Consider the following 25,965-nt stretch of genomic DNA (forward strand, 5'->3'; position numbering starts at 1 on the left):
CAAGCCATTTCATCATGTGGGCAATTCTTTGTCATAGACGAAAAGAGATTGGATCAGAAATGATATTTCTCTACTTAGTTTCTAAGGTGTAGCGAAGCCAACCCTACTGTATGAGTACGGGTGGTAAAATACTTGGTTCTTGTAATGTTCTATAGTAAGTACGTGTATAGTGATACTGTGAAATAAAAGAGAAGATCGCCCGAACAGGGACTCGAACCCTGGACCCTCAGATCACTCTGATTGTAACAGACCGCTTAAAAGTCTGATGCTCTACCGACTGAGCTATCCGGGCTCTGCTTCAGGATAGCACATATTTCTAGTCACATGACAGGAAGCTGTACACAGACCTCTCTTGACATTTCTGCATCACCAAATACCATTTGATTTTACTTCATTCAACACAATTCAAGCTGTAACCATACCAAGTCAACTCTTGCACTCTGAATGACTGTACTTTGGTGGCAGGCCTCGTTCTATAGTTAACAAACAAGACACTGTGCTATCGGCTATGCACGGGTGAGCAATAATTGTATATGACTGCGACTTACTGGGATGAAGATGGCTAAGATATGTAAGCGAGGGCCTGTCTACAATTCTAGCCATCGTAAGAAAGAAGTCTTACATGCATTGCAAGCCATTTCATCATGTGGGCAATTCTTTGTCATAGACGAAAAGAGATTGGATCAGAAATGATATTTCTCTACTTAGTTTCTAAGGTGTAGCGAAGCCAACCCTACTGTATGAGTACGGGTGGTAAAATACTTGGTTCTTCTAATGTTTTATAGTAAGTACATGTATAGTGATACTGTGAAATAAAAGAGAAGATCGCCCGAACAGGGACTCGAACCCTGGACCCTCAGATCACTCTGATTGTAACAGACCGCTTAAAAGTCTGATGCTCTACCGACTGAGCTATCCGGGCTCTGCTTCAGGATAGCACATATTTCTAGTCACATGACAGGAGGCTGTACACAGACCTCTCTTGACATTTCTGCATCACCAAATACCATTTGATTTTACTTCATTCAACACAATTCAAGCTGTAACCATACCAAGTCAACTCTTGCACTCTGAATGACTGTACTTTGGTGGCAGGCCTCGTTCTATAGTTAACAAACAAGACACTGTGCTATCGGCTATGCACGGGTGAGCAAAAATTGTATATGACTGCGACTTACTGGGATGAAGATGGCTAAGATATGTAAACGAGGGCCTGTCTACAATTCTAGCCATCGTAAGAAAGAAGTCTTACATCATTGCAAGCCATTTCATCATGTGGGCAATTCTTTGTCATAGACGAAAAGAGATTGGATCAGAAATGATATTTCTCTACTTAGTTTCTAAGGTGTAGCGAAGCCAACCCTACTGTATGAGTACGGGTGGTAAAATACTTGGTTCTTCTAATGTTTTATAGAAAGTACATGTATAGTGATACTGTGAAATAAAAAAGAACATCGCCCGAACAGGGACTCGAACCCTGGACCCTCAGATCACTCTGATTGTAACAGACCGCTTAAAAGTCTGATGCTCTACCGACTGAGCTATCCGGGCTCTGCTTCAGGATAGCACATATTTCTAGTCACATGACAGGAAGCTGTACACAGACCTCTCTTGACATTTCTGCATCACCAAATACCATTTGATTTTACTTCATTCAACACAATTCAAGCTGTAACCATACCAAGTCAACTCTTGCACTCTGAATGACTGTACTTTGGTGGCAGGCCTCGTTCTATAGTTAACAAACAAGACACTGTGCTATCGGCTATGCACGGGTGAGCAATAATTGTATATGACTGCGACTTACTGGGATGAAGATGGCTAAGATATGTAAGCGAGGGCCTGTCTACAATTCTAGCCATCGTAAGAAAGAAGTCTTACATGCATTGCAAGCCATTTCATCATGTGGGCAATTCTTTGTCATAGACGAAAAGAGATTGGATCAGAAATGATATTTCTCTACTTAGTTTCTAAGGTGTAGCGAAGCCAACCCTACTGTATGAGTACGGGTGGTAAAATACTTGGTTCTTGTAATGTTCTATAGTAAGTACGTGTATAGTGATACTGTGAAATAAAAGAGAAGATCGCCCGAACAGGGACTCGAACCCTGGACCCTCAGATCACTCTGATTGTAACAGACCGCTTAAAAGTCTGATGCTCTACCGACTGAGCTATCCGGGCTCTGCTTCAGGATAGCACATATTTCTAGTCACATGACAGGAAGCTGTACACAGACCTCTCTTGACATTTCTGCATCACCAAATACCATTTGATTTTACTTCATTCAACACAATTCAAGCTGTAACCATACCAAGTCAACTCTTGCACTCTGAATGACTGTACTTTGGTGGCAGGCCTCGTTCTATAGTTAACAAACAAGACACTGTGCTATCGGCTATGCACGGGTGAGCAATAATTGTATATGACTGCGACTTACTGGGATGAAGATGGCTAAGATATGTAAGCGAGGGCCTGTCTACAATTCTAGCCATCGTAAGAAAGAAGTCTTACATGCATTGCAAGCCATTTCATCATGTGGGCAATTCTTTGTCATAGACGAAAAGAGATTGGATCAGAAATGATATTTCTCTACTTAGTTTCTAAGGTGTAGCGAAGCCAACCCTACTGTATGAGTACGGGTGGTAAAATACTTGGTTCTTGTAATGTTTTATAGTAAGTACATGTATAGTGATACTGTGAAATAAAAAAGAACATCGCCCGAACAGGGACTCGAACCCTGGACCCTCAGATCACTCTGATTGTAACAGACCGCTTAAAAGTCTGATGCTCTACCGACTGAGCTATCCGGGCTCTGCTTCAGGATAGCACATATTTCTAGTCACATGACAGGAAGCTGTACACAGACCTCTCTTGACATTTCTGCATCACCAAATACCATTTGATTTTACTTCATTCAACACAATTCAAGCTGTAACCATACCAAGTCAACTCTTGCACTCTGAATGACTGTACTTTGGTGGCAGGCCTCGTTCTATAGTTAACAAACAAGACACTGTGCTATCGGCTATGCACGGGTGAGCAATAATTGTATATGACTGCGACTTACTGGGATGAAGATGGCTAAGATATGTAAACGAGGGCCTGTCTACAATTCTAGCCATCGTAAGAAAGAAGTCTTACATGCATTGCAAGCCATTTCATCATGTGGGCAATTCTTTGTCATAGACGAAAAGAGATTGGATCAGAAATGATATTTCTCTACTTAGTTTCTAAGGTGTAGCGAAGCCAACCCTACTGTATGAGTACGGGTGGTAAAATACTTGGTTCTTCTAATGTTTTATAGTAAGTACATGTATAGTGATACTGTGAAATAAAAAAGAACATCGCCCGAACAGGGACTCGAAACCTGGACCCTCAGATCACTCTGATTGTAACAGACCGCTTAAAAGTCTGATGCTCTACCGACTGAGCTATCCGGGCTCTGCTTCAGGATAGCACATATTTCTAGTCACATGACAGGAGGCTGTACACAGACCTCTCTTGACATTTCTGCATCACCAAATACCATTTGATTTTACTTCATTCAACACAATTCAAGCTGTAACCATACCAAGTCAACTCTTGCACTCTGAATGACTGTACTTTGGTGGCAGGCCTCGTTCTATAGTTAACAAACAAGACACTGTGCTATCGGCTATGCACGGGTGAGCAATAATTGTATATGACTGCGACTTACTGGGATGAAGATGGCTAAGATATGTAAACGAGGGCCTGTCTACAATTCTAGCCATCGTAAGAAAGAAGTCTTACATGCATTGCAAGCCATTTCATCATGTGGGCAATTCTTTGTCATAGACGAAAAGAGATTGGATCAGAAATGATATTTCTCTACTTAGTTTCTAAGGTGTAGCGAAGCCAACCCTACTGTATGAGTACGGGTGGTAAAATACTTGGTTCTTGTAATGTTTTATAGTAAGTACGTGTATAGTGATACTGTGAAATAAAAGAGAAGATCGCCCGAACAAGGACTCGAACCCTGGACCCTCAGATCACTCTGATTGTAACAGACCGCTTAAAAGTCTGATGCTCTACCGACTGAGCTATCCGGGCTCTGCTTCAGGATAGCACATATTTCTGGTCACATGACAGGAAGCTGTACACAGACCTCTCTTGACATTTCTGCATCACCAAATACCATTTGATTTTACTTCATTCAACACAATTCAAGCTGTAACCATACCAAGTCAACTCTTGCACTCTAAATGACTGTACTTTGGTGGCAGGCCTCGTTCTATAGTTAACAAACAAGACACTGTGCTATCGGCTATGCACGGGTGAGCAATAATTGTATATGACTGCGACTTACTGGGATGAAGATGGCTAAGATATGTAAACGAGGGCCTGTCTACAATTCTAGCCATCGTAAGAAAGAAGTCTTACATGCATTGCAAGCCATTTCATCATGTGGGCAATTCTTTGTCATAGACGAAAAGAGATTGGATCAGAAATGATATTTCTCTACTTAGTTTCTAAGGTGTAGCGAAGCCAACCCTACTGTATGAGTACGGGTGGTAAAATACTTGGTTCTTGTAATGTTTTATAGTAAGTACGTGTATAGTGATACTGTGAAATAAAAGAGAAGATCGCCCGAACAGGGACTCGAACCCTGGACCCTCAGATCACTCTGATTGTAACAGACCGCTTAAAAGTCTGATGCTCTACCGACTGAGCTATCCGGGCTCTGCTTCAGGATAGCACATATTTCTGGTCACATGACAGGAAGCTGTACACAGACCTCTCTTGACATTTCTGCATCACCAAATACCATTTGATTTTACTTCATTCAACACAATTCAAGCTGTAACCATACCAAGTCAACTCTTGCACTCTAAATGACTGTACTTTGGTGGCAGGCCTCGTTCTATAGTTAACAAACAAGACACTGTGCTATCGGCTATGCACGGGTGAGCAATAATTGTATATGACTGCGACTTACTGGGATGAAGATGGCTAAGATATGTAAACGAGGGCCTGTCTACAATTCTAGCCATCGTAAGAAAGAAGTCTTACATGCATTGCAAGCCATTTCATCATGTGGGCAATTCTTTGTCATAGACGAAAAGAGATTGGATCAGAAATGATATTTCTCTACTTAGTTTCTAAGGTGTAGCGAAGCCAACCCTACTGTATGAGTACGGGTGGTAAAATACTTGGTTCTTGTAATGTTTTATAGTAAGTACATGTATAGTGATACTGTGAAATGAAAAAGAACATCGCCCGAACAGGGACTCGAACCCTGGACCCTCAGATCACTCTGATTGTAACAGACCGCTTAAAAGTCTGATGCTCTACCGACTGAGCTATCCGGGCTCTGCTTCAGGATAGCACATATTTCTAGTCACATGACAGGAAGCTGTACACAGACCTCTCTTGACATTTCTGCATCACCAAATACCATTTGATTTTACTTCATTCAACACAATTCAAGCTGTAACCATACCAAGTCAACTTTTGCACTCTGAATGACTGTACTTTGGTGGCAGGCCTCGTTCTATAGTTAACAAACAAGACACTGTGCTATCGGCTATGCACGGGTGAGCAATAATTGTATATGACTGCGACTTACTGGGATGAAGATGGCTAAGATATGTAAGCGAGGGCCTGTCTACAATTCTAGCCATCGTAAGAAAGAAGTCTTACATGCATTGCAAGCCATTTCATCATGTGGGCAATTCTTTGTCATAGACGAAAAGAGATTGGATCAGAAATGATATTTCTCTACTTAGTTTCTAAGGTGTAGCGAAGCCAACCCTACTGTATGAGTACGGGTGGTAAAATACTTGGTTCTTCTAATGTTTTATAGTAAGTACATGTATAGTGATACTGTGAAATAAAAAAGAACATCGCCCGAATAGGGACTCGAACCCTGGAGCCTCAGATCACTCTGATTGTAACAGACCGCTTAAAAGTCTGATGCTCTACCGACTGAGCTATCCGGGCTCTGCTTCAGGATAGCACATATTTCTAGTCACATGACAGGAAGCTGTACACAGACCTCTCTTGACATTTCTGCATCACCAAATACCATTTGATTTTACTTCATTCAACACAATTCAAGCTGTAACCATACCAAGTCAACTCTTGCACTCTGAATGACTGTACTTTGGTGGCAGGCCTCGTTCTATAGTTAACAAACAAGACACTGTGCTATCGGCTATGCACGGGTGAGCAATAATTGTATATGACTGCGACTTACTGGGATGAAGATGGCTAAGATATGTAAACGAGGGCCTGTCTACAATTCTAGCCATCGTAAGAAAGAAGTCTTACATGCATTGCAAGCCATTTCATCATGTGGGCAATTCTTTGTCATAGACGAAAAGAGATTGGATCAGAAATGATATTTCTCTACTTAGTTTCTAAGGTGTAGCGAAGCCAACCCTACTGTATGAGTACGGGTGGTAAAATACTTGGTTCTTGTAATGTTTTATAGTAAGTACATGTATAGTGATACTGTGAAATAAAAAAGAACATCGCCCGAATAGGGACTCGAACCCTGGACCCTCAGATCACTCTGATTGTAACAGACCACTTAAAAGTCTGATGCTCTACCGACTGAGCTATCCGGGCTCTGCTTCAGGATAGCACATATTTCTAGTCACATGACAGGAAGCTGTACACAGACCTCTCTTGACATTTCTGCATCACCAAATACCATTTGATTTTACTTCATTCAACACAATTCAAGCTGTAACCATACCAAGTCAACTCTTGCACTCTGAATGACTGTACTTTGGTGGCAGGCCTCGTTCTATAGTTAACAAACAAGACACTGTGCTATCGGCTATGCACGGGTGAGCAATAATTGTATATGACTGCGACTTACTGGGATGAAGATGGCTAAGATATGTAAACGAGGGCCTGTCTACAATTCTAGCCATCGTAAGAAAGAAGTCTTACATGCATTGCAAGCCATTTCATCATGTGGGCAATTCTTTGTCATAGACGAAAAGAGATTGGATCAGAAATGATATTTCTCTACTTAGTTTCTAAGGTGTAGCGAAGCCAACCCTACTGTATGAGTACGGGTGGTAAAATACTTGGTTCTTGTAATGTTTTATAGAAAGTACATGTATCGTGATACTGTGAAATAAAAAAGAACATCGCCCGAACAGGGACTCGAACCCTGGACCCTCAGATCACTCTGATTGTAACAGACCGCTTAAAAGTCTGATGCTCTACCGACTGAGCTATCCGGGCTCTGCTTCAGGATAGCACATATTTCTAGTCACATGACAGGAAGCTGTACACAGACCTCTCTTGACATTTCTGCATCACCAAATACCATTTGATTTTACTTCATTCAACACAATTCAAGCTGTAACCATACCAAGTCAACTCTTGCACTCTGAATGACTGTACTTTGGTGGCAGGCCTCGTTCTATAGTTAACAAACAAGACACTGTGCTATCGGCTATGCACGGGTGAGCAATAATTGTATATGACTGCGACTTACTGGGATGAAGATGGCTAAGATATGTAAACGAGGGCCTGTCTACAATTCTAGCCATCGTAAGAAAGAAGTCTTACATGCATTGCAAGCCATTTCATCATGTGGGCAATTCTTTGTCATAGACGAAAAGAGATTGGATCAGAAATGATATTTCTCTACTTAGTTTCTAAGGTGTAGCGAAGCCAACCCTACTGTATGAGTACGGGTGGTAAAATACTTGGTTCTTCTAATGTTTTATAGTAAGTACATGTATAGTGATACTGTGAAATAAAAAAGAACATCGCCCGAATAGGGACTCGAACCCTTGACCCTCAGATCACTCTGATTGTAACAGACCACTTAAAAGTCTGATGCTCTACCGACTGAGCTATCCGGGCTCTGCTTCAGGATAGCACATATTTCTAGTCACATGACAGGAAGCTGTACACAGACCTCTCTTGACATTTCTGCATCACCAAATACCATTTGATTTTACTTCATTCAACACAATTCAAGCTGTAACCATACCAAGTCAACTCTTGCACTCTGAATGACTGTACTTTGGTGGCAGGCCTCGTTCTATAGTTAACAAACAAGACACTGTGCTATCGGCTATGCACGGGTGAGCAATAATTGTATATGACTGCGACTTACTGGGATGAAGATGGCTAAGATATGTAAACGAGGGCCTGTCTACAATTCTAGCCATCGTAAGAAAGAAGTCTTACATGCATTGCAAGCCATTTCATCATGTGGGCAATTCTTTGTCATAGACGAAAAGAGATTGGATCAGAAATGATATTTCTCTACTTAGTTTCTAAGGTGTAGCGAAGCCAACCCTACTGTATGAGTACGGGTGGTAAAATACTTGGTTCTTCTAATGTTTTATAGTAAGTACATGTATAGTGATACTGTGAAATAAAAGAGAACATCGCCCGAACAGGGACTCGAACCCTGGACCCTCAGATCACTCTGATTGTAACAGACCGCTTAAAAGTCTGATGCTCTACCGACTGAGCTATCCGGGCTCTGCTTCAGGATAGCACATATTTCTAGTCACATGACAGGAAGCTGTACACAGACCTCTCTTGACATTTCTGCATCACCAAATACCATTTGATTTTACTTCATTCAACACAATTCAAGCTGTAACCATACCAAGTCAACTCTTGCACTCTGAATGACTGTACTTTGGTGGCAGGCCTCGTTCTATAGTTAACAAACAAGACACTGTGCTATCGGCTATGCACGGGTGAGCAATAATTGTATATGACTGCGACTTACTGGGATGAAGATGGCTAAGATATGTAAACGAGGGCCTGTCTACAATTCTTGCCATCGTAAGAAAGAAGTCTTACATGCATTGCAAGCCATTTCATCATGTGGGCAATTCTTTGTCATAGACGAAAAGAGATTGGATCAGAAATGATATTTCTCTACTTAGTTTCTAAGGTGTAGCGAAGCCAACCCTACTGTATGAGTACGGGTGGTAAAATACTTGGTTCTTCTAATGTTTTATAGTAAGTACATGTATAGTGATACTGTGAAATAAAAAAGAACATCGCCCGAATAGGGACTCGAACCCTGGACCCTCAGATCACTCTGATTGTAACAGACCGCTTAAAAGTCTGATGCTCTACCGACTGAGCTATCCGGGCTCTGCTTCAGGATAGCACATATTTCTAGTCACATGACAGGAAGCTGTACACAGACCTCTCTTGACATTTCTGCATCACCAAATACCATTTGATTTTACTTCATTCAACACAATTCAAGCTGTAACCATACCAAGTCAACTCTTGCACTCTGAATGACTGTACTTTGGTGGCAGGCCTCGTTCTATAGTTAACAAACAAGACACTGTGTTATCGGCTATGCACGGGTGAGCAATAATTGTATATGACTGCGACTTACTGGGATGAAGATGGCTAAGATATGTAAACGAGGGCCTGTCTACAATTCTAGCCATCGTAAGAAAGAAGTCTTACATGCATTGCAAGCCATTTCATCATGTGGGCAATTCTTTGTCATAGACGAAAAGAGATTGGATCAGAAATGATATTTCTCTACTTAGTTTCTAAGGTGTAGCGAAGCCAACCCTACTGTATGAGTACGGGTGGTAAAATACTTGGTTCTTCTAATGTTTTATAGAAAGTACATGTATAGTGATACTGTGAAATAAAAAAGAACATCGCCCGAACAGGGACTCGAACCCTGGACCCTCAGATCACTCTGATTGTAACAGACCGCTTAAAAGTCTGATGCTCTACCGACTGAGCTATCCGGGCTCTGCTTCAGGATAGCACATATTTCTAGTCACATGACAGGAAGCTGTACACAGACCTCTCTTGACATTTCTGCATCACCAAATACCATTTGATTTTACTTCATTCAACACAATTCAAGCTGTAACCATACCAAGTCAACTCTTGCACTCTGAATGACTGTACTTTGGTGGCAGGCCTCGTTCTATAGTTAACAAACAAGACACTGTGCTATCGGCTATGCACGGGTGAGCAATAATTGTATATGACTGCGACTTACTGGGATGAAGATGGCTAAGATATGTAAACGAGGGCCTGTCTACAATTCTAGCCATCGTAAGAAAGAAGTCTTACATGCATTGCAAGCCATTTCATCATGTGGGCAATTCTTTGTCATAGACAAAAAGAGATTGGATCAGAAATGATATTTCTCTACTTAGTTTCTAAGGTGTAGCGAAGCCAACCCTACTGTATGAGTACGGGTGGTAAAATATTTGGTTCTTCTAATGTTTTATAGTAAGTACATGTATAGTGATACTGTGAAATAAAAAAGAACATCGCCCGAACAGGGACTCGAACCCTGGACCCTCAGATCACTCTGATTGTAGCAGACCGCTTAAAAGTCTGATGCTCTACCGACTGAGCTATCCGGGCTCTGCTTCAGGATAGCACATATTTCTAGTCACATGACAGGAAGCTGTACACAGACCTCTCTTGACATTTCTGCATCACCAAATACCATTTGATTTTACTTCATTCAACACAATTCAAGCTGTAACCATACCAAGTCAACTCTTGCACTCTGAATGACTGTACTTTGGTGGCAGGCCTCGTTCTATAGTTAACAAACAAGACACTGTGCTATCGGCTATGCACGGGTGAGCAATAATTGTATATGACTGCGACTTACTGGGATGAAGATGGCTAAGATATGTAAACGAGGGCCTGTCTACAATTCTAGCCATCGTAAGAAAGAAGTCTTACATGCATTGCAAGCCATTTCATCATGTGGGCAATTCTTTGTCATAGACGAAAAGAGATTGGATCAGAAATGATATTTCTCTACTTAGTTTCTAAGGTGTAGCGAAGCCAACCCTACTGTATGAGTACGGGTGGTAAAATACTTGGTTCTTCTAATGTTTTATAGTAAGTACATGTATAGTGATACTGTGAAATAAAAGAGAACATCGCCCGAACAGGGACTCGAACCCTGGACCCTCAGATCACTCTGATTGTAACAGACCGCTTAAAAGTCTGATGCTCTACCGACTGAGCTATCCGGGCTCTGCTTCAGGATAGCACATATTTCTAGTCACATGACAGGAAGCTGTACACAGACCTCTCTTGACATTTCTGCATCACCAAATACCATTTGATTTTACTTCATTCAACACAATTCAAGCTGTAACCATACCAAGTCAACTCTTGCACTCTGAATGACTGTACTTTGGTGGCAGGCCTCGTTCTATAGTTAACAAACAAGACACTGTGCTATCGGCTATGCACGGGTGAGCAATAATTGTATATGACTGCGACTTACTGGGATGAAGATGGCTAAGATATGTAAACGAGGGCCTGTCTACAATTCTTGCCATCGTAAGAAAGAAGTCTTACATGCATTGCAAGCCATTTCATCATGTGGGCAATTCTTTGTCATAGACGAAAAGAGATTGGATCAGAAATGATATTTCTCTACTTAGTTTCTAAGGTGTAGCGAAGCCAACCGTACTGTATGAGTACGGGTGGTAAAATACTTGGTTCTTCTAATGTTTTATAGTAAGTACATGTATAGTGATACTGTGAAATAAAAAAGAACATCGCCCGAATAGGGACTCGAACCCTGGACCCTCAGATCACTCTGATTGTAACAGACCGCTTAAAAGTCTGATGCTCTACCGACTGAGCTATCCGGGCTCTGCTTCAGGATAGCACATATTTCTAGTCACATGACAGGAAGCTGTACACAGACCTCTCTTGACATTTCTGCATCACCAAATACCATTTGATTTTACTTCATTCAACACAATTCAAGCTGTAACCATACCAAGTCAACTCTTGCACTCTGAATGACTGTACTTTGGTGGCAGGCCTCGTTCTATAGTTAACAAACAAGACACTGTGTTATCGGCTATGCACGGGTGAGCAATAATTGTATATGACTGCGACTTACTGGGATGAAGATGGCTAAGATATGTAAACGAGGGCCTGTCTACAATTCTAGCCATCGTAAGAAAGAAGTCTTACATGCATTGCAAGCCATTTCATCATGTGGGCAATTCTTTGTCATAGACGAAAAGAGATTGGATCAGAAATGATATTTCTCTACTTAGTTTCTAAGGTGTAGCGAAGCCAACCCTACTGTATGAGTACGGGTGGTAAAATACTTGGTTCTTCTAATGTTTTATAGAAAGTACATGTATAGTGATACTGTGAAATAAAAAAGAACATCGCCCGAACAGGGACTCGAACCCTGGACCCTCAGATCACTCTGATTGTAACAGACCGCTTAAAAGTCTGATGCTCTACCGACTGAGCTATCCGGGCTCTGCTTCAGGATAGCACATATTTCTAGTCACATGACAGGAAGCTGTACACAGACCTCTCTTGACATTTCTGCATCACCAAATACCATTTGATTTTACTTCATTCAACACAATTCAAGCTGTAACCATACCAAGTCAACTCTTGCACTCTGAATGACTGTACTTTGGTGGCAGGCCTCGTTCTATAGTTAACAAACAAGACACTGTGCTATCGGCTATGCACGGGTGAGCAATAATTGTATATGACTGCGACTTACTGGGATGAAGATGGCTAAGATATGTAAACGAGGGCCTGTCTACAATTCTAGCCATCGTAAGAAAGAAGTCTTACATGCATTGCAAGCCATTTCATCATGTGGGCAATTCTTTGTCATAGACAAAAAGAGATTGGATCAGAAATGATATTTCTCTACTTAGTTTCTAAGGTGTAGCGAAGCCAACCCTACTGTATGAGTACGGGTGGTAAAATATTTGGTTCTTCTAATGTTTTATAGTAAGTACATGTATAGTGATACTGTGAAATAAAAAAGAACATCGCCCGAACAGGGACTCGAACCCTGGACCCTCAGATCACTCTGATTGTAGCAGACCGCTTAAAAGTCTGATGCTCTACCGACTGAGCTATCCGGGCTCTGCTTCAGGATAGCACATATTTCTAGTCACATGACAGGAAGCTGTACACAGACCTCTCTTGACATTTCTGCATCACCAAATACCATTTGATTTTACTTCATTCAACACAATTCAAGCTGTAACCATACCAAGTCAACTCTTGCACTCTGAATGACTGTACTTTGGTGGCAGGCCTCGTTCTATAGTTAACAAACAAGACACTGTGCTATCGGCTATGCACGGGTGAGCAATAATTGTATATGACTGCGACTTACTGGGATGAAGATGGCTAAGATATGTAAACGAGGGCCTGTCTACAATTCTAGCCATCGTAAGAAAGAAGTCTTACATGCATTGCAAGCCATTTCATCATGTGGGCAATTCTTTGTCATAGACGAAAAGAGATTGGATCAGAAATGATATTTCTCTACTTAGTTTCTAAGGTGTAGCGAAGCCAACCCTACTGTATGAGTACGGGTGGTAAAATACTTGGTTCTTGTAATGTTTTATAGTAAGTACATGTATAGTGATACTGTGAAATAAAAGAGAACATCGCCCGAATAGGGACTCGAACCCTGGACCCTCAGATCACTCTGATTGTAACAGACCGCTTAAAAGTCTGATGCTCTACCGACTGAGCTATCCGGGCTCTGCTTCAGGATAGCACATATTTCTAGTCACATGACAGGAAGCTGTACACAGACCTCTCTTGACATTTCTGCATCACCAAATACCATTTGATTTTACTTCATTCAACACAATTCAAGCTGTAACCATACCAAGTCAACTCTTGCACTCTGAATGACTGTACTTTGGTGGCAGGCCTCGTTCTATAGTTAACAAACAAGACACTGTGCTATCGGCTATGCACGGGTGAGCAATAATTGTATATGACTGCGACTTACTGGGATGAAGATGGCTAAGATATGTAAACGAGGGCCTGTCTACAATTCTAGCCATCGTAAGAAAGAAGTCTTACATGCATTGCAAGCCATTTCATCATGTGGGCAATTCTTTGTCATAGACGAAAAGAGATTGGATCAGAAATGATATTTCTCTATTTAGTTTCTAAGGTGTAGCGAAGCCAACCCTACTGTATGAGTACGGGTGGTAAAATACTTGGTTCTTCTAATGTTTTATAGTAAGTACATGTATAGTGATACTGTGAAATAAAAAAGAACATCGCCCGAACAGGGACTCGAACCCTGGACCCTCAGATCACTCTGATTGTAACAGACCGCTTAAAAGTCTGATGCTCTACCGACTGAGCTATCCGGGCTCTGCTTCAGGATAGCACATATTTCTAGTCACATGACAGGAAGCTGTACACAGACCTCTCTTGACATTTCTGCATCACCAAATACCATTTGATTTTACTTCATTCAACACAATTCAAGCTGTAACCATACCAAGTCAACTCTTGCACTCTGAATGACTGTACTTTGGTGGCAGGCCTCGTTCTATAGTTAACAAACAAGACACTGTGCTATCGGCTATGCACGGGTGAGCAATAATTGTATATGACTGCGACTTACTGGGATGAAGATGGCTAAGATATGTAAACGAGGGCCTGTCTACAATTCTAGCCATCGTAAGAAAGAAGTCTTACATGCATTGCAAGCCATTTCATCATGTGGGCAATTCTTTGTCATAGACGAAAAGAGATTGGATCAGAAATGATATTTCTCTATTTAGTTTCTAAGGTGTAGCGAAGCCAACCCTACTGTATGAGTACGGGTGGTAAAATACTTGGTTCTTCTAATGTTTTATAGTAAGTACATGTATAGTGATACTGTGAAATAAAAAAGAACATCGCCCGAACAGGGACTCGAACCCTGGACCCTCAGATCACTCTGATTGTAACAGACCGCTTAAAAGTCTGATGCTCTACTGACTGAGCTATCCGGACTCTGCTTCAGGATAGCACATATTTCTAGTCACATGACAGGAAGCTGTACACAGACCTCTCTTGACATTTCTGCATCACCAAATACCATTTGATTTTACTTCATTCAACACAATTCAAGCTGTAACCATACCAAGTCAACTCTTGCACTCTGAATGACTGTACTTTGGTGGCAGGCCTCGTTCTATAGTTAACAAACAAGACACTGTGCTATCGGCTATGCACGGGTGAGCAATAATTGTATATGACTGCGACTTACTGGGATGAAGATGGCTAAGATATGTAAACGAGGGCCTGTCTACAATTCTAGCCATCGTAAGAAAGAAGTCTTACATGCATTGCAAGCCATTTCATCATGTGGGCAATTCTTTGTCATAGACGAAAAGAGATTGGATCAGAAATGATATTTCTCTACTTAGTTTCTAAGGTGTAGCGAAGCCAACCCTACTGTATGAGTACGGGTGGTAAAATACTTGGTTCTTGTAATGTTTTATAGTAAGTACATGTATAGTGATACTGTGAAATAAAAAAGAACATCGCCCGAATAGGGACTCGAACCCTGGACCCTCAGATCACTCTGATTGTAACAGACCGCTTAAAAGTCTGATGCTCTACCGACTGAGCTATCCGGGCTCTGCTTCAGGATAGCACATATTTCTAGTCACATGACAGGAAGCTGTACACAGACCTCTCTTGACATTTCTGCATCACCAAATACCATTTGATTTTACTTCATTCAACACAATTCAAGCTGTAACCATACCAAGTCAACTCTTGCACTCTGAATGACTGTACTTTGGTGGCAGGCCTCGTTCTATAGTTAACAAACAAGACACTGTGCTATCGGCTATGCACGGGTGAGCAATAATTGTATATGACTGCGACTTACTGGGATGAAGATGGCTAAGATATGTAAACGAGGGCCTGTCTACAATTCTAGCCATCGTAAGAAAGAAGTCTTACATGCATTGCAAGCCATTTCATCATGTGGGCAATTCTTTGTCATAGACGAAAAGAGATTGGATCAGAAATGATATTTCTCTACTTAGTTTCTAAGGTGTAGCGAAGCCAACCCTACTGTATGAGTACGGGTGGTAAAATACTTGGTTCTTCTAATGTTTTATAGTAAGTACATGTATAGTGATACTGTGAAATAAAAAAGAACATCGCCCGAACAGCGACTCGAACCCTGGACCCTCAGATCACTCTGATTGTAACAGACCGCTTAAAAGTCTGATGCTCTACCGACTGAGCTATCCGGGCTCTGCTTCAGGATAGCACATATTTCTAGTCACATGACAGGAAGCTGTACACAGACCTCTCTTGACATTTCTGCATCACCAAATACCATTTGATTTTACTTCATTCAACACAATTCAAGCTGTAACCATACCAAGTCAACTCTTGCACTCTGAATGACTGTACTTTGGTGGCAGGCCTCGTTCTATAGTTTACAAACAAGACACTGTGCTATCGGCTATGCACGGGTGAGCAATAATTGTATATGACTGCGACTTACTGGGATGAAGATGGCTAAGATATGTAAACGAGGGCCTGTCTACAATTCTAGCCATCGTAAGAAAGAAGTCTTACATGCATTGCAAGCCATTTCATCATGTGGGCAATTCTTTGTCATAGACGAAAAGAGATTGGATCAGAAATGATATTTCTCTATTTAGTTTCTAAGGTGTAGCGAAGCCAACCCTACTGTATGAGTACGGGTGGTAAAATACTTGGTTCTTGTAATGTTTTATAGTAAGTACATGTATAGTGATACTGTGAAATAAAAAAGAACATCGCCCGAACAGGGACTCGAACCCTGGACCCTCAGATCACTCTGATTGTAACAGACCGCTTAAAAGTCTGATGCTCTACCGACTGAGCTATCCGGGCTCTGCTTCAGGATAGCACATATTTCTAGTCACATGACAGGAAGCTGTACACAGACCTCTCTTGACATTTCTGCATCACCAAATACCATTTGATTTTACTTCATTCAACACAATTCAAGCTGTAACCATACCAAGTCAACTCTTGCACTCTGAATGACTGTACTTTGGTGGCAGGCCTCGTTCTATAGTTAACAAACAAGACACTGTGCTATCGGCTATGCACGGGTGAGCAATAATTGTATATGACTGCGACTTACTGGGATGAAGATGGCTAAGATATGTAAACGAGGGCCTGTCTACAATTCTAGCCATCGTAAGAAAGAAGTCTTACATGCATTGCAAGCCATTTCATCATGTGGGCAATTCTTTGTCATAGACGAAAAGAGATTGGATCAGAAATGATATTTCTCTACTTAGTTTCTAAGGTGTAGCGAAGCCAACCCTACTGTATGAGTACGGGTGGTAAAATACTTGGTTCTTCTAATGTTTTATAGTAAGTACATGTATAGTGATACTGTGAAATAAAAAAGAACATCGCCCGAACAGGGACTCGAACCCTGGACCCTCAGATCACTCTGATTGTAACAGACCGCTTAAAAGTCTGATGCTCTACCGACTGAGCTATCCGGGCTCTGCTTCAGGATAGCACATATTTCTAGTCACATGACAGGAAGCTGTACACAGACCTCTCTTGACATTTCTGCATCACCAAATACCATTTGATTTTACTTCATTCAACACAATTCAAGCTGTAACCATACCAAGTCAACTCTTGCACTCTGAATGACTGTACTTTGGTGGCAGGCCTCGTTCTATAGTTAACAAACAAGACACTGTGCTATCGGCTATGCACGGGTGAGCAATAATTGTATATGACTGCGACTTACTGGGATGAAGATGGCTAAGATATGTAAACGAGGGCCTGTCTACAATTCTAGCCATCGTAAGAAAGAAGTCATACATGCATTGCAAGCCATTTCATCATGTGGGCAATTCTTTGTCATAGACGAAAAGAGATTGGATCAGAAATGATATTTCTCTACTTAGTTTCTAAGGTGTAGCGAAGCCAACCCTACTGTATGAGTACGGGTGGTAAAATACTTGGTTCTTGTAATGTTTTATAGTAAGTACATGTATAGTGATACTGTGAAATAAAAAAGAACATCGCCCGAACAGGGACTCGAATCCTGGACCCTCAGATCACTCTGATTGTAACAGACCGCTTAAAAGTCTGATGCTCTACCGACTGAGCTATCCGGGCTCTGCTTCAGGATAGCACATATTTCTAGTCACATGACAGGAAGCTGTACACAGACCTCTCTTGACATTTCTGCATCACCAAATACCATTTGATTTTACTTCATTCAACACAATTCAAGCTGTAACCATACCAAGTCAACTCTTGCACTCTGAATGACTGTACTTTGGTGGCAGGCCTCGTTCTATAGTTAACAAACAAGACACTGTGCTATCGGCTATGCACGGGTGAGCAATAATTGTATATGACTGCGACTTACTGGGATGAAGATGGCTAAGATATGTAAACGAGGGCCTGTCTACAATTCTAGCCATCGTAAGAAAGAAGTCTTACATGCATTGCAAGCCATTTCATCATGTGGGCAATTCTTTGTCATAGACGAAAAGAGATTGGATCAGAAATGATATTTCTCTACTTAGTTTCTAAGGTGTAGCGAAGCCAACCCTACTGTATGAGTACGGGTGGTAAAATACTTGGTTCTTCTAATGTTTTATAGTAAGTACATGTATAGTGATACTGTGAAATAAAAAAGAACATCGCCCGAACAGGGACTCGAACCCTGGACCCTCAGATCACTCTGATTGTAACAGACCGCTTAAAAGTCTGATGCTCTACCGACTGAGCCATCCGGGCTCTGCTTCAGGATAGCACATATTTCTAGTCACATGACAGGAAGCTGTACACAGACCTCTCTTGACATTTCTGCATCACCAAATACCATTTGATTTTACTTCATTCAACACAATTCAAGCTGTAACCATACCAAGTCAACTCTTGCACTCTGAATGACTGTACTTTGGTGGCAGGCCTCGTTCTATAGTTAACAAACAAGACACTGTGCTATCGGCTATGCACGGGTGAGCAATAATTGTATATGACTGCGACTTACTGGGATGAAGATGGCTAAGATATGTAAACGAGGGCCTGTCTACAATTCTAGCCATCGTAAGAAAGAAGTCATACATGCATTGCAAGCCATTTCATCATGTGGGCAATTCTTTGTCATAGACGAAAAGAGATTGGATCAGAAATGATATTTCTCTACTTAGTTTCTAAGGTGTAGCGAAGCCAACCCTACTGTATGAGTACGGGTGGTAAAATACTTGGTTCTTCTAATGTTTTATAGTAAGTACATGTATAGTGATACTGTGAAATAAAAAAGAACATCGCCCGAACAGGGACTCGAATCCTGGACCCTCAGATCACTCTGATTGTAACAGACCGCTTAAAAGTCTGATGCTCTACCGACTGAGCTATCCGGGCTCTGCTTCAGGATAGCACATATTTCTAGTCACATGACAGGAAGCTGTACACAGACCTCTCTTGACATTTCTGCATCACCAAATACCATTTGATTTTACTTCATTCAACACAATTCAAGCTGTAACCATACCAAGTCAACTCTTGCACTCTGAATGACTGTACTTTGGTGGCAGGCCTCGTTCTATAGTTAACAAACAAGACACTGTGCTATCGGCTATGCACGGGTGAGCAATAATTGTATATGACTGCGACTTACTGGGATGAAGATGGCTAAGATATGTAAACGAGGGCCTGTCTACAATTCTAGCCATCGTAAGAAAGAAGTCTTACATGCATTGCAAGCCATTTCATCATGTGGGCAATTCTTTGTCATAGACGAAAAGAGATTGGATCAGAAATGATATTTCTCTACTTAGTTTCTAAGGTGTAGCGAAGCCAACCCTACTGTATGAGTACGGGTGGTAAAATACTTGGTTCTTCTAATGTTTTATAGTAAGTACATGTATAGTGATACTGTGAAATAAAAAAGAACATCGCCCGAACAGGGACTCGAACCCTGGACCCTCAGATCACTCTGATTGTAACAGACCGCTTAAAAGTCTGATGCTCTACCGACTGAGCCATCCGGGCTCTGCTTCAGAATAGCACATATTTCTAGTCACATGACAGGAAGCTGTACACAGACCTCTCTTGACATTTCTGCATCACCAAATACCATTTGATTTTACTTCATTCAACACAATTCAAGCTGTAACCATACCAAGTCAACTCTTGCACTCTGAATGACTGTACTTTGGTGGCAGGCCTCGTTCTATAGTTAACAAACAAGACACTGTGCTATCGGCTATGCACGGGTGAGCAATAATTGTATATGACTGCGACTTACTGGGATGAAGATGGCTAAGATATGTAAACGAGGGCCTGTCTACAATTCTAGCCATCGTAAGAAAGAAGTCTTACATGCATTGCAAGCCATTTCATCATGTGGGCAATTCTTTGTCATAGACGAAAAGAGATTGGATCAGAAATGATATTTCTCTACTTAGTTTCTAAGGTGTAGCGAAGCCAACCCTACTGTATGAGTACGGGTGGTAAAATACTTGGTTCTTCTAATGTTTTATAGTAAGTACATGTATAGTGATACTGTGAAATAAAAGAGAACATCGCCCGAACAGGGACTCGAACCCTGGACCCTCAGATTGTAACAGACCGCTTAAAAGTCTGATGCTCTACCGACTGAGCCATCCGGGCTCTGCTTCAGGATAGCACATATTTCTAGTCACATGACAGGAAGCTGTACACAGACCTCTCTTGACATTTCTGCATCACCAAATACCATTTGATTTTACTTCATTCAACACAATTCAAGCTGTAACCATACCAAGTCAACTCTTGCACTCTGAATGACTGTACTTTGGTGGCAGGCCTCGTTCTATAGTTAACAAACAAGACACTGTGCTATCGGCTATGCACGGGTGAGCAATAATTGTATATGACTGCGACTTACTGGGATGAAGATGGCTAAGATATGTAAACGAGGGCCTGTCTACAATTCTAGCCATCGTAAGAAAGAAGTCTTACATGCATTGCAAGCCATTTCATCATGTGGGCAATTCTTTGTCATAGACGAAAAGAGATTGGATCAGAAATGATATTTCTCTACTTAGTTTCTAAGGTGTAGCGAAGCCAACCCTACTGTATGAGTACGGGTGGTAAAATACTTGGTTCTTCTAATGTTTTATAGTAAGTACATGTATAGTGATACTGTGAAATAAAAAAGAACATCGCCCGAACAGGGACTCGAACCCTGGACCCTCAGATCACTCTGATTGTAACAGACCGCTTAAAAGTCTGATGCTCTACCGACTGAGCCATCCGGGCTCTGCTTCAGGATAGCACATATTTCTAGTCACATGACAGGAAGCTGTACACAGACCTCTCTTGACATTTCTGCATCACCAAATACCATTTGATTTTACTTCATTCAACACAATTCAAGCTGTAACCATACCAAGTCAACTCTTGCACTCTGAATGACTGTACTTTGGTGGCAGGCCTCGTTCTATAGTTAACAAACAAGACACTGTGCTATCGGCTATGCACGGGTGAGCAATAATTGTATATGACTGCGACTTACTGGGATGAAGATGGCTAAGATATGTAAACGAGGGCCTGTCTACAATTCTAGCCATCGTAAGAAAGAAGTCTTACATGCATTGCAAGCCATTTCATCATGTGGGCAATTCTTTGTCATAGACGAAAAGAGATTGGATCAGAAATGATATTTCTCTACTTAGTTTCTAAGGTGTAGCGAAGCCAACCCTACTGTATGAGTACGGGTGGTAAAATACTTGGTTCTTGTAATGTTTTATAGTAAGTACATGTATAGTGATACTGTGAAATAAAAAAGAACATCGCCCGAACAGGGACTCGAACCCTGGACCCTCAGATTATTCTGATTGTAACAGACCGCTTAAAAGTCTGATGCTCTACCGACTGAGCCATCGGGGCTCTGCTTCAGGATAGCACATATTTCTAGTCACATGACAGGAAGCTGTACACAGACCTCTCTTGACATTTCTGCATCACCAAATACCATTTGATTTTACTTCATTCAACACAATTCAAGCTGTAACCATACCAAGTCAACTCTTGCACTCTGAATGACTGTACTTTGGTGGCAGGCCTCGTTCTATAGTTAACAAACAAGACACTGTGCTATCGGCTATGCACGGGTGAGCAATAATTGTATATGACTGCGACTTACTGGGATGAAGATGGCTAAGATATGTAAACGAGGGCCTGTCTACAATTCTAGCCATCGTAAGAAAGAAGTCTTACATGCATTGCAAGCCATTTCATCATGTGGGCAATTCTTTGTCATAGACGAAAAGAGATTGGATCAGAAATGATATTTCTCTACTTAGTTTCTAAGGTGTAGCGAAGCCAACCCTACTGTATGAGTACGGGTGGTAAAATACTTGGTTCTTCTAATGTTTTATAGAAAGTACATGTATAGTGATACTGTGAAATAAAAAAGAACATCGCCCGAACAGGGACTCGAACCCTGGACCCTCAGATCACTCTGATTGTAACAGACCGCTTAAAAGTCTGATGCTCTACCGACTGAGCTATCCGGGCTCTGCTTCAGGATAGCACATATTTCTAGTCACATGACAGGAAGCTGTACACAGACCTCTCTTGACATTTCTGCATCACCAAATACCATTTGATTTTACTTCATTCAACACAATTCAAGCTGTAACCATACCAAGTCAACTCTTGCACTCTGAATGACTGTACTTTGGTGGCAGGCCTCGTTCTGTAGTTAACAAACAAGACACTGTGCTATCGGCTATGCACGGGTGAGCAATAATTGTATATGACTGCGACTTACTGGGATGAAGATGGCTAAGATATGTAAACGAGGGCCTGTCTACAATTCTAGCCATCGTAAGAAAGAAGTCTTACATGCATTGCAAGCCATTTCATCATGTGGGCAATTCTTTGTCATAGACGAAAAGAGATTGGATCAGAAATGATATTTCTCTACTTAGTTTCTAAGGTGTAGCGAAGCCAACCCTACTGTATGAGTACGGGTGGTAAAATACTTGGTTCTTGTAATGTTTTATAGAAAGTACATGTATAGTGATACTGTGAAATAAAAAAGAACATCGCCCGAACAGGGACTCGAACCCTGGACCCTCAGATCACTCTGATTGTAACAGACCGCTTAAAAGTCTGATGCTCTACCGACTGAGCTATCCGGGCTCTGCTTCAGGATAGCACATATTTCTAGTCACATGACAGGAAGCTGTACACAGACCTCTCTTGACATTTCTGCATCACCAAATACCATTTGATTTTACTTCATTCAACACAATTCAAGCTGTAACCATACCAAGTCAACTCTTGCACTCTGAATGACTGTACTTTGGTGGCAGGCCTCGTTCTATAGTTAACAAACAAGACACTGTGCTATCGGCTATGCACGGGTGAGCAATAATTGTATATGACTGCGACTTACTGGGATGAAGATGGCTAAGATATGTAAACGAGGGCCTGTCTACAATTCTAGCCATCGTAAGAAAGAAGTCTTACATGCATTGCAAGCCATTTCATCATGTGGGCAATTCTTTGTCATAGACGAAAAGAGATTGGATCAGAAATGATATTTCTCTACTTAGTTTCTAAGGTGTAGCGAAGGCAACCCTACTGTATGAGTACGGGTGGTAAAATACTTGGTTCTTGTAATGTTTTATAGTAAGTACATGTATAGTGATACTGTGAAATAAAAAAGAACATCGCCCGAACAGGGAGTCGAATCCTGGACCCTCACATCACTCTGATTGTAACAGACCGCTTAAAAGTCTGATGCTCTACCGACTGAGCTATCCGGGCTCTGCTTCAGGATAGCACATATTTCTAGTCACATGACAGGAAGCTGTACACAGACCTCTCTTGACATTTCTGCATCACCAAATACCATTTGATTTTACTTCATTCAACACAGTTCAAGCTGTAACCATACCAAGTCAACTCTTGCACTCTGAATGACTGTACTTTGGTGGCAGGCCTCGTTCTATAGTTAACAAACAAGACACTGTGCTATCGGCTATGCACGGGTGAGCAATAATTGTATATGACTGCGACTTACTGGGATGAAGATGGCTAAGATATGTAAACGAGGGCCTGTCTACAATTCTAGCCATCGTAAGAAAGAAGTCTTACATGCATTGCAAGCCATTTCATCATGTGGGCAATTCTTTGTCATAGACGAAAAGAGATTGGATCAGAAATGATATTTCTCTACTTAGTTTCTAAGGTGTAGCGAAGGCAACCCTACTGTATGAGTACGGGTGGTAAAATACTTGGTTCTTCTAATGTTTTATAGTAAGTACATGTATAGTGATACTGTGAAATAAAAAAGAACATCGCCCGAACAGGGACTCGAATCCTGGACCCTCACATCACTCTGATTGTAACAGACCGCTTAAAAGTCTGATGCTCTACCGACTGAGCCATCCGGGCTCTGCTTCAGGATAGCACATATTTCTAGTCACATGACAGGAAGCTGTACACAGACCTCTCTTGACATTTCTGCATCACCAAATACCATTTGATTTTACTTCATTCAACACAATTCAAGCTGTAACCATACCAAGTCAACTCTTGCACTCTGAATGACTGTACTTTGGTGGCAGGCCTCGTTCTATAGTTAACAAACAAGACACTGTGCTATCGGCTATGCACGGGTGAGCAATAATTGTATATGACTGCGACTTACTGGGATGAAGATGGCTAAGATATGTAAACGAGGGCCTGTCTACAATTCTAGCCATCGTAAGAAAGAAGTCTTACATGCATTGCAAGCCATTTCATCATGTGGGCAATTCTTTGTCATAGACGAAAAGAGATTGGATCAGAAATGATATTTCTCTACTTAGTTTCTAAGGTGTAGCGAAGCCAACCCTACTGTATGAGTACGGGTGGTAAAATACTTGGTTCTTCTAATGTTTTATAGTAAGTACATGTATAGTGATACTGTGAAATAAAAAAGAACATCGCCCGAACAGGGACTCGAACCCTGGACCCTCAGATCACTCTGATTGTAACAGACCGCTTAAAAGTCTGATGCTCTACTGACTGAGCTATCCGGGCTCTGCTTCAGGATAGCACATATTTCTAGTCACATGACAGGAAGCTGTACACAGACCTCTCTTGACATTTCTGCATCACCAAATACCATTTGATTTTACTTCATTCAACACAATTCAAGCTGTAACCATACCAAGTCAACTCTTGCACTCTGAATGACTGTACTTTGGTGGCAGGCCTCGTTCTATAGTTAACAAACAAGACACTGTGCTATCGGCTATGCACGGGTGAGCAATAATTGTATATGACTGCGACTTACTGGGATGAAGATGGCTAAGATATGTAAACGAGGGCCTGTCTACAATTCTAGCCATCGTAAGAAAGAAGTCTTACATGCATTGCAAGCCATTTCATCATGTGGGCAATTCTTTGTCATAGACGAAAAGAGATTGGATCAGAAATGATATTTCTCTACTTAGTTTCTAAGGTGTAGCGAAGCCAACCCTACTGTATGAGTACGGGTGGTAAAATACTTGGTTCTTCTAATGTTTTATAGAAAGTACATGTATAGTGATACTGTGAAATAAAAAAGAACATCGCCCGAACAGGGACTCGAACCCTGGACCCTCAGATCACTCTGATTGTAACAGACCGCTTAAAAGTCTGATGCTCTACCGACTGAGCTATCCGGGCTCTGCTTCAGGATAGCACATATTTCTAGTCACATGACAGGAAGCTGTACACAGACCTCTCTTGACATTTCTGCATCACCAAATACCATTTGATTTTACTTCATTCAACACAATTCAAGCTGTAACCATACCAAGTCAACTCTTGCACTCTGAATGACTGTACTTTGGTGGCAGGCCTCGTTCTGTAGTTAACAAACAAGACACTGTGCTATCGGCTATGCACGGGTGAGCAATAATTGTATATGACTGCGACTTACTGGGATGAAGATGGCTAAGATATGTAAACGAGGGCCTGTCTACAATTCTAGCCATCGTAAGAAAGAAGTCTTACATGCATTGCAAGCCATTTCATCATGTGGGCAATTCTTTGTCATAGACGAAAAGAGATTGGATCAGAAATGATATTTCTCTACTTAGTTTCTAAGGTGTAGCGAAGCCAACCCTACTGTATGAGTACGGGTGGTAAAATACTTGGTTCTTGTAA

General features: G+C 41.4%; 41 non-coding genes across 41 annotated transcripts; all 41 read right to left on the bottom strand.

The window, feature by feature from the left end:
• Window positions 1–196: 196 nt before the first annotated feature.
• Window positions 197–292, bottom strand: Trnak-uuu (transfer RNA lysine (anticodon UUU)). Its single transcript has 2 exons — window positions 256–292; window positions 197–232 (listed from the first exon to the last, which is right to left on the bottom strand). It is a non-coding gene; the product is annotated as a tRNA-Lys (tRNA).
• A 534-nt stretch (window positions 293–826) lies between these two features.
• Trnak-uuu (transfer RNA lysine (anticodon UUU)) lies at window positions 827–922 on the bottom strand. The gene is made up of 2 exons: window positions 886–922; window positions 827–862 (listed from the first exon to the last, which is right to left on the bottom strand). It is a non-coding gene; the product is annotated as a tRNA-Lys (tRNA).
• Window positions 923–1,455: 533 nt separating this feature from the next.
• On the bottom strand, window positions 1,456–1,551 carry Trnak-uuu (transfer RNA lysine (anticodon UUU)). Its single transcript has 2 exons — window positions 1,515–1,551; window positions 1,456–1,491 (listed from the first exon to the last, which is right to left on the bottom strand). It is a non-coding gene; the product is annotated as a tRNA-Lys (tRNA).
• Window positions 1,552–2,085: 534 nt separating this feature from the next.
• On the bottom strand, window positions 2,086–2,181 carry Trnak-uuu (transfer RNA lysine (anticodon UUU)). Its single transcript has 2 exons — window positions 2,145–2,181; window positions 2,086–2,121 (listed from the first exon to the last, which is right to left on the bottom strand). It is a non-coding gene; the product is annotated as a tRNA-Lys (tRNA).
• A 534-nt stretch (window positions 2,182–2,715) lies between these two features.
• On the bottom strand, window positions 2,716–2,811 carry Trnak-uuu (transfer RNA lysine (anticodon UUU)). The gene is made up of 2 exons: window positions 2,775–2,811; window positions 2,716–2,751 (listed from the first exon to the last, which is right to left on the bottom strand). It is a non-coding gene; the product is annotated as a tRNA-Lys (tRNA).
• A 534-nt stretch (window positions 2,812–3,345) lies between these two features.
• On the bottom strand, window positions 3,346–3,441 carry Trnak-uuu (transfer RNA lysine (anticodon UUU)). Its single transcript has 2 exons — window positions 3,405–3,441; window positions 3,346–3,381 (listed from the first exon to the last, which is right to left on the bottom strand). It is a non-coding gene; the product is annotated as a tRNA-Lys (tRNA).
• A 534-nt stretch (window positions 3,442–3,975) lies between these two features.
• Trnak-uuu (transfer RNA lysine (anticodon UUU)) lies at window positions 3,976–4,071 on the bottom strand. Its single transcript has 2 exons — window positions 4,035–4,071; window positions 3,976–4,011 (listed from the first exon to the last, which is right to left on the bottom strand). It is a non-coding gene; the product is annotated as a tRNA-Lys (tRNA).
• Window positions 4,072–4,605: 534 nt separating this feature from the next.
• Window positions 4,606–4,701, bottom strand: Trnak-uuu (transfer RNA lysine (anticodon UUU)). Its single transcript has 2 exons — window positions 4,665–4,701; window positions 4,606–4,641 (listed from the first exon to the last, which is right to left on the bottom strand). It is a non-coding gene; the product is annotated as a tRNA-Lys (tRNA).
• A 534-nt stretch (window positions 4,702–5,235) lies between these two features.
• On the bottom strand, window positions 5,236–5,331 carry Trnak-uuu (transfer RNA lysine (anticodon UUU)). The gene is made up of 2 exons: window positions 5,295–5,331; window positions 5,236–5,271 (listed from the first exon to the last, which is right to left on the bottom strand). It is a non-coding gene; the product is annotated as a tRNA-Lys (tRNA).
• A 534-nt stretch (window positions 5,332–5,865) lies between these two features.
• On the bottom strand, window positions 5,866–5,961 carry Trnak-uuu (transfer RNA lysine (anticodon UUU)). The gene is made up of 2 exons: window positions 5,925–5,961; window positions 5,866–5,901 (listed from the first exon to the last, which is right to left on the bottom strand). It is a non-coding gene; the product is annotated as a tRNA-Lys (tRNA).
• Window positions 5,962–6,495: 534 nt separating this feature from the next.
• Trnak-uuu (transfer RNA lysine (anticodon UUU)) lies at window positions 6,496–6,591 on the bottom strand. Its single transcript has 2 exons — window positions 6,555–6,591; window positions 6,496–6,531 (listed from the first exon to the last, which is right to left on the bottom strand). It is a non-coding gene; the product is annotated as a tRNA-Lys (tRNA).
• A 534-nt stretch (window positions 6,592–7,125) lies between these two features.
• On the bottom strand, window positions 7,126–7,221 carry Trnak-uuu (transfer RNA lysine (anticodon UUU)). Its single transcript has 2 exons — window positions 7,185–7,221; window positions 7,126–7,161 (listed from the first exon to the last, which is right to left on the bottom strand). It is a non-coding gene; the product is annotated as a tRNA-Lys (tRNA).
• Window positions 7,222–7,755: 534 nt separating this feature from the next.
• Trnak-uuu (transfer RNA lysine (anticodon UUU)) lies at window positions 7,756–7,851 on the bottom strand. The gene is made up of 2 exons: window positions 7,815–7,851; window positions 7,756–7,791 (listed from the first exon to the last, which is right to left on the bottom strand). It is a non-coding gene; the product is annotated as a tRNA-Lys (tRNA).
• Window positions 7,852–8,385: 534 nt separating this feature from the next.
• On the bottom strand, window positions 8,386–8,481 carry Trnak-uuu (transfer RNA lysine (anticodon UUU)). The gene is made up of 2 exons: window positions 8,445–8,481; window positions 8,386–8,421 (listed from the first exon to the last, which is right to left on the bottom strand). It is a non-coding gene; the product is annotated as a tRNA-Lys (tRNA).
• A 534-nt stretch (window positions 8,482–9,015) lies between these two features.
• Window positions 9,016–9,111, bottom strand: Trnak-uuu (transfer RNA lysine (anticodon UUU)). The gene is made up of 2 exons: window positions 9,075–9,111; window positions 9,016–9,051 (listed from the first exon to the last, which is right to left on the bottom strand). It is a non-coding gene; the product is annotated as a tRNA-Lys (tRNA).
• A 534-nt stretch (window positions 9,112–9,645) lies between these two features.
• Trnak-uuu (transfer RNA lysine (anticodon UUU)) lies at window positions 9,646–9,741 on the bottom strand. The gene is made up of 2 exons: window positions 9,705–9,741; window positions 9,646–9,681 (listed from the first exon to the last, which is right to left on the bottom strand). It is a non-coding gene; the product is annotated as a tRNA-Lys (tRNA).
• Window positions 9,742–10,275: 534 nt separating this feature from the next.
• On the bottom strand, window positions 10,276–10,371 carry Trnak-uuu (transfer RNA lysine (anticodon UUU)). The gene is made up of 2 exons: window positions 10,335–10,371; window positions 10,276–10,311 (listed from the first exon to the last, which is right to left on the bottom strand). It is a non-coding gene; the product is annotated as a tRNA-Lys (tRNA).
• A 534-nt stretch (window positions 10,372–10,905) lies between these two features.
• Window positions 10,906–11,001, bottom strand: Trnak-uuu (transfer RNA lysine (anticodon UUU)). The gene is made up of 2 exons: window positions 10,965–11,001; window positions 10,906–10,941 (listed from the first exon to the last, which is right to left on the bottom strand). It is a non-coding gene; the product is annotated as a tRNA-Lys (tRNA).
• A 534-nt stretch (window positions 11,002–11,535) lies between these two features.
• On the bottom strand, window positions 11,536–11,631 carry Trnak-uuu (transfer RNA lysine (anticodon UUU)). Its single transcript has 2 exons — window positions 11,595–11,631; window positions 11,536–11,571 (listed from the first exon to the last, which is right to left on the bottom strand). It is a non-coding gene; the product is annotated as a tRNA-Lys (tRNA).
• Window positions 11,632–12,165: 534 nt separating this feature from the next.
• On the bottom strand, window positions 12,166–12,261 carry Trnak-uuu (transfer RNA lysine (anticodon UUU)). Its single transcript has 2 exons — window positions 12,225–12,261; window positions 12,166–12,201 (listed from the first exon to the last, which is right to left on the bottom strand). It is a non-coding gene; the product is annotated as a tRNA-Lys (tRNA).
• Window positions 12,262–12,795: 534 nt separating this feature from the next.
• Window positions 12,796–12,891, bottom strand: Trnak-uuu (transfer RNA lysine (anticodon UUU)). The gene is made up of 2 exons: window positions 12,855–12,891; window positions 12,796–12,831 (listed from the first exon to the last, which is right to left on the bottom strand). It is a non-coding gene; the product is annotated as a tRNA-Lys (tRNA).
• Window positions 12,892–13,425: 534 nt separating this feature from the next.
• Window positions 13,426–13,521, bottom strand: Trnak-uuu (transfer RNA lysine (anticodon UUU)). Its single transcript has 2 exons — window positions 13,485–13,521; window positions 13,426–13,461 (listed from the first exon to the last, which is right to left on the bottom strand). It is a non-coding gene; the product is annotated as a tRNA-Lys (tRNA).
• A 534-nt stretch (window positions 13,522–14,055) lies between these two features.
• On the bottom strand, window positions 14,056–14,151 carry Trnak-uuu (transfer RNA lysine (anticodon UUU)). The gene is made up of 2 exons: window positions 14,115–14,151; window positions 14,056–14,091 (listed from the first exon to the last, which is right to left on the bottom strand). It is a non-coding gene; the product is annotated as a tRNA-Lys (tRNA).
• Window positions 14,152–14,685: 534 nt separating this feature from the next.
• Window positions 14,686–14,781, bottom strand: Trnak-uuu (transfer RNA lysine (anticodon UUU)). The gene is made up of 2 exons: window positions 14,745–14,781; window positions 14,686–14,721 (listed from the first exon to the last, which is right to left on the bottom strand). It is a non-coding gene; the product is annotated as a tRNA-Lys (tRNA).
• Window positions 14,782–15,315: 534 nt separating this feature from the next.
• Window positions 15,316–15,411, bottom strand: Trnak-uuu (transfer RNA lysine (anticodon UUU)). The gene is made up of 2 exons: window positions 15,375–15,411; window positions 15,316–15,351 (listed from the first exon to the last, which is right to left on the bottom strand). It is a non-coding gene; the product is annotated as a tRNA-Lys (tRNA).
• A 534-nt stretch (window positions 15,412–15,945) lies between these two features.
• Trnak-uuu (transfer RNA lysine (anticodon UUU)) lies at window positions 15,946–16,041 on the bottom strand. The gene is made up of 2 exons: window positions 16,005–16,041; window positions 15,946–15,981 (listed from the first exon to the last, which is right to left on the bottom strand). It is a non-coding gene; the product is annotated as a tRNA-Lys (tRNA).
• A 534-nt stretch (window positions 16,042–16,575) lies between these two features.
• On the bottom strand, window positions 16,576–16,671 carry Trnak-uuu (transfer RNA lysine (anticodon UUU)). Its single transcript has 2 exons — window positions 16,635–16,671; window positions 16,576–16,611 (listed from the first exon to the last, which is right to left on the bottom strand). It is a non-coding gene; the product is annotated as a tRNA-Lys (tRNA).
• A 534-nt stretch (window positions 16,672–17,205) lies between these two features.
• Trnak-uuu (transfer RNA lysine (anticodon UUU)) lies at window positions 17,206–17,301 on the bottom strand. The gene is made up of 2 exons: window positions 17,265–17,301; window positions 17,206–17,241 (listed from the first exon to the last, which is right to left on the bottom strand). It is a non-coding gene; the product is annotated as a tRNA-Lys (tRNA).
• Window positions 17,302–17,835: 534 nt separating this feature from the next.
• Trnak-uuu (transfer RNA lysine (anticodon UUU)) lies at window positions 17,836–17,931 on the bottom strand. Its single transcript has 2 exons — window positions 17,895–17,931; window positions 17,836–17,871 (listed from the first exon to the last, which is right to left on the bottom strand). It is a non-coding gene; the product is annotated as a tRNA-Lys (tRNA).
• A 534-nt stretch (window positions 17,932–18,465) lies between these two features.
• On the bottom strand, window positions 18,466–18,561 carry Trnak-uuu (transfer RNA lysine (anticodon UUU)). The gene is made up of 2 exons: window positions 18,525–18,561; window positions 18,466–18,501 (listed from the first exon to the last, which is right to left on the bottom strand). It is a non-coding gene; the product is annotated as a tRNA-Lys (tRNA).
• A 534-nt stretch (window positions 18,562–19,095) lies between these two features.
• Window positions 19,096–19,191, bottom strand: Trnak-uuu (transfer RNA lysine (anticodon UUU)). Its single transcript has 2 exons — window positions 19,155–19,191; window positions 19,096–19,131 (listed from the first exon to the last, which is right to left on the bottom strand). It is a non-coding gene; the product is annotated as a tRNA-Lys (tRNA).
• Window positions 19,192–19,725: 534 nt separating this feature from the next.
• On the bottom strand, window positions 19,726–19,821 carry Trnak-uuu (transfer RNA lysine (anticodon UUU)). The gene is made up of 2 exons: window positions 19,785–19,821; window positions 19,726–19,761 (listed from the first exon to the last, which is right to left on the bottom strand). It is a non-coding gene; the product is annotated as a tRNA-Lys (tRNA).
• A 534-nt stretch (window positions 19,822–20,355) lies between these two features.
• Window positions 20,356–20,442, bottom strand: Trnak-uuu (transfer RNA lysine (anticodon UUU)). Its single transcript is given in 2 exon segments — window positions 20,356–20,391; window positions 20,406–20,442. It is a non-coding gene; the product is annotated as a tRNA-Lys (tRNA).
• A 534-nt stretch (window positions 20,443–20,976) lies between these two features.
• Trnak-uuu (transfer RNA lysine (anticodon UUU)) lies at window positions 20,977–21,072 on the bottom strand. Its single transcript has 2 exons — window positions 21,036–21,072; window positions 20,977–21,012 (listed from the first exon to the last, which is right to left on the bottom strand). It is a non-coding gene; the product is annotated as a tRNA-Lys (tRNA).
• A 534-nt stretch (window positions 21,073–21,606) lies between these two features.
• Trnak-uuu (transfer RNA lysine (anticodon UUU)) lies at window positions 21,607–21,702 on the bottom strand. The gene is made up of 2 exons: window positions 21,666–21,702; window positions 21,607–21,642 (listed from the first exon to the last, which is right to left on the bottom strand). It is a non-coding gene; the product is annotated as a tRNA-Lys (tRNA).
• A 534-nt stretch (window positions 21,703–22,236) lies between these two features.
• Window positions 22,237–22,332, bottom strand: Trnak-uuu (transfer RNA lysine (anticodon UUU)). The gene is made up of 2 exons: window positions 22,296–22,332; window positions 22,237–22,272 (listed from the first exon to the last, which is right to left on the bottom strand). It is a non-coding gene; the product is annotated as a tRNA-Lys (tRNA).
• Window positions 22,333–22,866: 534 nt separating this feature from the next.
• On the bottom strand, window positions 22,867–22,962 carry Trnak-uuu (transfer RNA lysine (anticodon UUU)). Its single transcript has 2 exons — window positions 22,926–22,962; window positions 22,867–22,902 (listed from the first exon to the last, which is right to left on the bottom strand). It is a non-coding gene; the product is annotated as a tRNA-Lys (tRNA).
• Window positions 22,963–23,496: 534 nt separating this feature from the next.
• Window positions 23,497–23,592, bottom strand: Trnak-uuu (transfer RNA lysine (anticodon UUU)). Its single transcript has 2 exons — window positions 23,556–23,592; window positions 23,497–23,532 (listed from the first exon to the last, which is right to left on the bottom strand). It is a non-coding gene; the product is annotated as a tRNA-Lys (tRNA).
• A 534-nt stretch (window positions 23,593–24,126) lies between these two features.
• Window positions 24,127–24,222, bottom strand: Trnak-uuu (transfer RNA lysine (anticodon UUU)). The gene is made up of 2 exons: window positions 24,186–24,222; window positions 24,127–24,162 (listed from the first exon to the last, which is right to left on the bottom strand). It is a non-coding gene; the product is annotated as a tRNA-Lys (tRNA).
• A 534-nt stretch (window positions 24,223–24,756) lies between these two features.
• On the bottom strand, window positions 24,757–24,852 carry Trnak-uuu (transfer RNA lysine (anticodon UUU)). Its single transcript has 2 exons — window positions 24,816–24,852; window positions 24,757–24,792 (listed from the first exon to the last, which is right to left on the bottom strand). It is a non-coding gene; the product is annotated as a tRNA-Lys (tRNA).
• Window positions 24,853–25,386: 534 nt separating this feature from the next.
• Trnak-uuu (transfer RNA lysine (anticodon UUU)) lies at window positions 25,387–25,482 on the bottom strand. Its single transcript has 2 exons — window positions 25,446–25,482; window positions 25,387–25,422 (listed from the first exon to the last, which is right to left on the bottom strand). It is a non-coding gene; the product is annotated as a tRNA-Lys (tRNA).
• Window positions 25,483–25,965: the final 483 nt, after the last annotated feature.

This window comes from Haliotis asinina, chromosome 15 (assembly GCF_037392515.1).
Source record: "Haliotis asinina isolate JCU_RB_2024 chromosome 15, JCU_Hal_asi_v2, whole genome shotgun sequence".
Lineage (NCBI taxonomy): Eukaryota > Metazoa > Mollusca > Gastropoda > Lepetellida > Haliotidae > Haliotis > Haliotis asinina.